The following is an 8,234-nucleotide window of genomic DNA, read 5'->3' as shown; positions in this document are numbered from 1 at the left end:
TTTTGCATAATCTACTAGATACAGACCAGAGGCCCAAGAGCAATTAATCCCCTGTTACTGAGGTGAGGCAGCAGCAGGTGAGGCCCCTTCAGTGAGTTTAGAGGTTTTAGGTGAAATGGGTGCTATGTAGAAATGCAGGACCTGATAAAGTTTTCTTAGCTCACTTGCAACTGTAACAGGCATTCATTCCATTTGCAACTTCCTTCCTGACCCCTGGGGCTATCATTTCCTGGTTTGTGTCTCTTGTCAGCTTCCTCCTCTCCAAGCCTTGTAGAGACTATTTGGGCAGTAGCTACAATGAATATCCTATCCTGCACTTCTCTGTACATCCCCAGAAGGTAGAGTCCAGAGAAACTATTCATAAATTCAGGCAGATACAATTAAAGGGAATTTCTAGCTTGGACTAAATTATGTAAGCCATGAGCAAACCCTCTCTACTTGGGTCTTTCCAAAACTGGCCAAGCGATGTACTTTTAGAACAGAGCCTCCTTTCCTTCCTCCAACAAACTGGGATTTCAGTCTCATGCTTTCCCAGATAAATAATGACACACAGCTGCAGAGACTCATGAAAAGAGCAACCGAGTCATGCAAACCCATCTTGGCAGGATCTAACCCTGGCAAGCTATACCAGCCTTCAGTAGCCAGAGCAGAGAGGCAGCAGGCCTTTTTAACTCCTTCCAGTGAAACCTCAATAATCTCAGCTAGTTGACAGGAGGCTAGTGTGAATCAATGAGAAGTCTGAATTAAAGAACATTTGCAAAGAAAATCTGAGTCCAAGAAATCCAGAAAGTCTGAGGTCACGTTAACATTAAGGAAGGGAAACATTAGCAAGTAGTGTTGCCTGCGTAAGCAGGTAAGACTCATTTGGCAGTAGCACCTTGTTGTTATGCAAAGGTAAACTGCTAAAGTGCTTCAAAATTTTTCCTTTAAAGTAGCATAAACATTTCCCCTGTACTGTTGTTTATACGATTCATAGAATCATAGCATTGGAAAGGATCTCAAAAAACATCTAATCCGATACCTGTCCAAGAGTCCATTTTATGACATTCCCAACAAGTGATTATCTAGTCTTTGCTTGAAGACTAAGATTTAGTTAAGCTTTAGGGGAGGCAATGTGGCATAGTTGATAGAGAGCTGACCTTAGCTAGGAGAAGACATGAATTCTGCTTCTGCCTCTGACACATACAGGCTGTAGGACCCTGTAGGACAGATTACCTCATTTCTCAATACTCAAGGACAATGGTGTCAAATAGATTTCTCCAGAATGTATACTGACTTAGAAAACCACAAAGTAACATTACTTGTGTTGTATTGTATTTGTATTTACTTTGTTAATCATTTCCTAATTACATCTTAATCTGGTTCTGTGTACCAGGGAAGTTTGTGGGACACCGTGAGTTGGATAACTCTGCTCTTGGCAACTCCAAGACTATAAATTCTTTTATTTTTTTTAAATTTTATTAATTTATTTTGATTTATGAACAATCACTTCCATATGCTTTTGAGTTGAAAATTTTTCTCCCCCTTCCTACCCCCCACCTTCCCCAAGATGGCGCACAATCTGATATAGGCTTTACATTTGTATACCCATGAAACATATTTTCACATTAGTGAAGTTGTAAGTAAAAATTAAAACCAATAGGAGGAACCATCAGAAAGATGAAACAAAACTCAACAGAAGGTAAAAATAAGTGATAGTGATTTGACTTCCATAGTTCTTTCTTTGGATGTGGACAACATTTTCCATCCCAAGGCCTCTGGAGATGTCTTAGATCCTTGTAATGCTGAGAAGGGTTCAGTTTAACAATATTAGTCATCACATAACGTGGCTGTTATTGTGTACAAAGTCCTCTTGGTTCTGCTCACTTCACTCGGCATCAGACCATATAAGTCTTTCCAGGTTTTTCTGAAGCAAGACTATAAATTCTTGAGAGAAGGTACTATCCTGAATTGGTAGAGGGACTTTCCTCACCCAGGATCTCCCCAAACCAATGAATCTCAGGCCTAGAACCTAGCCTAGTTTTTAGGAAGTTTTTCCTTATATCGAGCCCAAATTGACTTCCACATAAATTCCACTCATTTCTCCTACTTCTGTCCTCTAGGGCCAACCAGAAGAAGTCTAATTATAGCCCTTCTTATGCTTGAGGCCAGCTATCATGTACCAAGTCCTTAAATAAACTAAATTCATAAGTGGAAGAATAAAACATGTGTAATTGAGAGAACAGGGTAGCAAACCTGCCCCCCCCCCCACCAGGAAAGTGGAAGGAAAAATTCTTGTACTTTTAGGAGAAAAGGGAGAGGGGGTCTTATTAAGTAGCAGGGCCTGGCCATGAGATGCCAGCCGATCTCGGAAATCTCAGCAAGGAAAACCAGTCCATTCTGGCTGTTTTGCCTTTCATGCCATGAATCCCAACGGAAGGGGGCAAGGACATTAGGAGCGAGTTCCAGCTCAAGCTAGGTTCCTTTACAAGGTAAGATCTTAGGGCAGGGACTTAGGGTGTGGTTCAGCTCAACCTAATGGAGAGCAAATATCTTAAGAGTAGGGATGCCAGAACTTTACTAGAATTCTAGCATTACTAGGATTTTTAAGACAAGTGGCAGGCGATAGGTCACATGTCATCCCTAAATCTTCTCTTCTCTACTATAAACACTCTCAACTCCTTCAGCCAGTCCCTGGATGGCATGGCTTTGAAGCTCTCACCATCTAGGTCACTATTATCTGGATGGCTCCATGTTGTGATTTGGTTTCTCCATAGAAAGCAGAAAGGTCAAATTCAGCTCACCTCTTCACTAGATTACTGGGAATTCTCAGTTAGAGGGCTCTGAATTAACAAGGGTACTATCTAACTGTGTTAGATATCCCGATATCAAATGATTTGGAGGTGGTAGTGATCTGTTCAACAGGCAAGCAAATAAATAAGCTAATACATCCTATGACCTCTGTTGGCTGATTATCCCAGTAGCCACTGGGACTTTGTCAGTGCAGCTATATATGGTTCCATGTCATTTTGTGTGCCATGATTTGTGTTTAGGTGATTAAGCAGGGCAGAGATTATAATTCCTATTTTCCAGGTGAGGAAACTGAGGTCCAGGGTGGGGAAAGCACTTTTTCACATGGTTAGTTAATTATGTCCAAAATCCAGGTCTCCTGACAAGAAGACAGCAATTTTTCCACTGTGCCATACTTTAAGGGAACATCTGATCCCTTCCCAGGGTGCTATGATCTGTGATCAGGTCTGGGAAGTGATAACAATGAGAAATATTATAGATTAAGAGTTGTAAATGACCACAGAGATCATCTGTTTCAAACCCCTCATTTTACAGATGAGGAAACTAAATCTCAGAGCACTGAAAACACTTGCCCAAAGGCATACAAGTAGTAAATGATTTGAACCTGGGTCCTTTGACTTAAAAGTCAGTGCTGTTTCCACTATAATACTGCATACTACATCCTGAGGGAGAAAAGGGATTGGGATGGCACTGAATGAAAAGGGATAAGGTAGAATGGAATAAGAAAAGATAGAATGGGATGGTTTGGCATCAGAAGAACAGGATGGGATGATATGGGAGAATCTGAGCAATTTAATGGGGGAAAGATGGACACATATACAGAAAAACCTTGGGAAGACCTGAGTGTGATCAAGGAGTGGCCAATAGTCTGGGTGACCTGGAGGTAACAGAAAAGATTCCTAGATGTGATTAAGTGAGAAAATAGCCTGGGGTGGGGCCAGGTGCAGACAATGAGGGCCACAATGAAAAGGAAGTTAAAAGGATTATTGACTGGGAAGGGCTGGTTAGTGCCCCATCAGGTTAGAATAGCTACATTAGAGGAAAAAAGTCAGAAAGAGGAAGGGGAAAGATTAAGCTCCAGGACTAGAAATTCTGTCAGCATACAGCTGACCCTGCTCCCTTTCCCATTCTATCACCCACGTAAAGCCAACACTGCTATCTGTTCTGCCTCATATCATAAGGGGACACTGAAGGCAGCTGATTTCCTGTTCAAGAAGCAACAGATATTAAAAAGGGGGGGCACAGCCAAGATGGCGGAGTGAAAGCAGTGACTTGCTTAAGCTCTCCCCCAAACCCCTCCAAATACTCATAAAAAATGGCTCTAAACAAATTCTGAAGCAGCAGAACCCACAAAAAAGACAGAGTGAAACAAATTTCCAGCCCACAACAACCTGGATGATTGATTAGAAAGGTGTATCACGCTGGGCTGGGAGCACAGCGTGGGAGTGCAGGCCGCAGCGAACCTGGAACAGGCCTCAGAGGAGTGAATCACAGGCAGCTGTGGAGGTTTCCAGACTCCTCAACCCACTAATGCCAAAGACAACTTAGAAGGTCAGTGGGAAAAGTCTGTTTCTGTTGGTGCTGAGAAAGGAAGGCGGGGTCTCAGCTTCATTCCCCAAGAGGGGGGGGGCTGCTTCCTGAGCTTTCGGCCCACAGACTGAGGGGGAATCCAGTGGCTGATCAGAGAGGGATTGCAGGGATCTCTTTGCCAATGCGGAGGCAGGAATCTCTTGCTTTGCCCGTGTTTGGATCTGGGTCACAGTTCTGGGTTGCGGTGCTGGGGTGAGGAGGAATGCTGGCCTGGTGGAGCTTGTAGTGGTTGTGGAGAGGAGCCCCTCCTCACAGTTACAGGACAGAAAGGAGTACTTGTGGCCGCAGGCCAGGAAAGGAGTAAACACCTCGCCCCTTATCATACCACCTTGGAAGAACTGAAAATTTACAGGTCCCTACAAGTATCTCTGAAAACAGCTGTACAAACCCCTGAAGCTTGGGACAGTACATTCTCCACATTGGAAGCAGACTCTTACCTTAACAAAGAGTTTAAAACTCAAGTAATTGTCTGGGATCATGAGCAAACCTCGCAAAAAGAGTCAGACTATATTATCTTACTCTGGTGACAAAGAAGATCAAAATATACAACCAGAAGAAGACAACACAGTCAAAGCTCCTACATCCAAAGCCTCCAAGAAAAATATGAATCAGTCCCAGGCCTTGGAAGAGCTCAAAAGGGATTTTGAGAAGCAAGTAAGGGAAGTAGAGGAAAAACTGGAAGAGAAATGAGAGTGATGCAAGAAAATCATGAAAAACAAGTCAACAGCTTGCTAAAGGAGACCCAAAAAAATACTGAAGAAAATAACACCTTAAAAAATAGCCTAACCCAAATGGCAAAAGAGGTCCAAAAAGCCAATGAGGAGAAAATGCCCTAAAAAGAAAAATTGGCCAAATGGAAAAGGAAGTCCAAAAGATTACTGAAGAAAATACTTCCTTAAAAATTAGAAGAGCAATTGGAAGCTAGTGACTTTATGAGAAATCAAGACACTGTAAAACAAATCCAAAAGAATGAAAAATTAGAAAACAATGTGAAATATCTCATTGGAAAAACAACTGACCTGGAAAATAGATCCAGGAGAGAGAATTTAAAAATTACTGGACTATCTGAAAGCCATGATCAAAAAAAGAGCCTAGACATCATCTTTCAAGAAATTATCAAGGAAAACTGCCCTGATATATTAGAACCAGAGGGCAAAATAGAAATTGAAAGAATCCACAGATCTCCTCCTGAAAGAGATCCCCAAAGGAAAACTCCTAGGAATATTGTAGCCAAATTCCAGAGTTCCCAGGTCAAGGAGAAAATATTACAAGCTGCCAGAAGGAAACAATTCAAGTACTGTGGAAACACAATCAGGATAACACAAGATTTAACAGCTTCTATATTAAAGGACCGCAGGGCATGGAATATAATATTCCGGAGGGCAAAGGATAGGATTACAACCAAGAATCACCTACCCAGCAAAACTGAGTATAATCCTTCAGGGGAAAAAATGGTCATTCAGTGAAATAGAGGACTTTCAAGCATTCCTGATGAAAAGACCAGAGCTGAATAGAAAATTTGACTTTCAAATACAGGACTCAAGTGGAACATGAAGAGGTAAACAGGAAAGAGAAATCATAAGAGACTTATTAAGATTGAACTGTTTACATTCCTGCATGGAAAGATGATATTTATAACTCATGAGACCTTTGTCAGTATTAGGGTAGTTGGAGGAAAAAATTATATGTATGTATATAGATAGATAGATAGAGATAGAGGCACAGGGTGAGTTGAAGATTAAGGGGTCATATCTGGAGAATAAAATTAAGGGATGAGGAGGATTATACTTGGAAGAAGAAAGGGAGAGGTAGAATGGGGTAAATTATCTCACAAAAAAAAAGAAAAGTCTCTTACAGTGGAGGGGAAACAGGGAAGGTGAGAGGGAATGAGTAATCTTATTCTCATAGGATTTGGCTTAAGGAGGGAATAACATACACATTCAATTGGGTATGGAAATCTGTCTTACCCTACAGGAAAATAGGGGGAGAAGGGGACAAGAGAGCAGGGGATGATAGAGAGGAGGGCAGATTGGGAAAGGGGTAATCAGAAGTAAATACTTCTGAGGAGGAAGGGTCAAAAGAAAGAATAGAATAAATGGGAGGCAGATAGGATTAAGGGAAATAGAGTTAGTTTTTCACAACATGTCTACTATGGAAGTGTTTTGCATAACTGCACATGTACAACCTATCTTGAGTTGCTTGCCTTTTCAATGAGGGTGGGTGGGGAGGGAGGAAGAGAGAAAATTTGAAACCAAAAGTTTTAAAAACATATGTTTAAAAAAAAGGTTTTCACATGCTATCGGGAAATGAGAAATACAGGAAATGGGGTACAGAAGTCTACCCTGCCCTACAGGAAAATAGAAGGGGAAGGGGATAAGAGAAGGGGGGAGAGAAAGAGAAGAGGACAGACTAGGGGAAGGGATATTCAGAATACATGCCATCTTGGGGTGGGGGGAGGGTGAGACTGGGTGAAAATTTGAAACTCAAAAACTTGTGGAAATGAATGTTGAAAACTACAAATAAATAAATTTATATTTTTTAAAAAAAGGGGTGGGGGGAAGCAGCTAGTTGTTGAAGTGACTAGAGCACTGGCCCTGGAGTCAGGAGGACTTGAGTTCAAATACAGCCTCAGACACTTAACATTTACTAGTTGTGTGACTCTGGGCAAGTCACTAACCTTGACTGCCTTGGGGAAAAAAAAATAAAAAGGAACAGATAATTTGTTCTTCAAACTCTCCCTGGAGTTCAGACTTCTCTAAATAAACAGCTTCCCTTACCCACCCAATGTCCCTGGTCCCCACACAGAAGGACAGAATTCCCCCACCTCAAGCCATGGCCTCTGTCCCTGGAATCTGCCTCCAAATCACTTCCAGTTGTGCAACATCCCAGCACAAAGGGACTGGCTCTGTTGCTTGTCTCTCATTCCAGCCCCAATGAAGTATCTCTCTTTCCCATCCCCCACCCACACACGCTGGATAGACCCACAAGCCCAAAGGTTCTCATGGATGTTCTCAGGCACAGAGTTAGGGGTAATTCTACTCACCCCTTTCTTGGAAAGTCTCCTTTGACACATACTAGCTGTTTCCTATGTGGCTGATGGGGCTCATTCTCATTTCCTCATTCCTCAGACCTGTTCTTCTGAGTCTATGACACTCAAGGCTACTTCTCTACAAAATCACAGAGAATCTTAGAACTGGAAACGACCCTAGAGGCCATGGAGCCCAACACACACCTGAACAAAAATCCCTTTCACAACACACCTAAGTAGTAATCTAGCCTTTGTCTAAAGTCTTCTGTTGAGTGGGAACCCACGACTTCCAATGCAACCTATTCCACTTTCGGAAAGCTTTAATTATTTGGAAATATTTCCTGCCATTAAGCCTAAATTTGTCTCTTGGCAACTTTTATCCATTTCTTCTACTTTTGACCTTTTGGGTCGACTGGAGCAAATCTAATCTTCCTTTTTCATGACGGCCCATCAAATTTTTGAAGACAGATAGCATGTCACTCCTAAATCTCTTAGATGAAGCATTCTTTTATGACATAATCTATATCCATCACTACACTGATTGCCTTCCTCTGGATGCTCTCAAATTTGTCAATATCCTTTTAAAGATGTGGCACTCAGAATTTAGGGTATCATAGGATCTGAGACATAGAGCTGGAAGGGACTTTAGAGACCATTGAGTATAATCTTCTCATTTTAGAGATGGTAGAACTGAGAAACAGAGAGCTTAGGTGACTTGTCCAGGGTCTAAAAGCTAGTAAATATCAGAGCTGAAATTTGAGTCAAATGCAGGATTCCAGATGTGTTCTGGCCAGGGCACAGTACAACTGACCTCTTAGCGCCCATG

This window comes from Phascolarctos cinereus, unplaced genomic scaffold, assembly GCF_003287225.1.
Source record: "Phascolarctos cinereus isolate Bilbo 61053 unplaced genomic scaffold, phaCin_HiC Scaffold_2;HRSCAF=192, whole genome shotgun sequence".
Taxonomy (NCBI): domain Eukaryota; kingdom Metazoa; phylum Chordata; class Mammalia; order Diprotodontia; family Phascolarctidae; genus Phascolarctos; species Phascolarctos cinereus.
Note: the sequence above shows the minus strand (reverse complement) of the source record.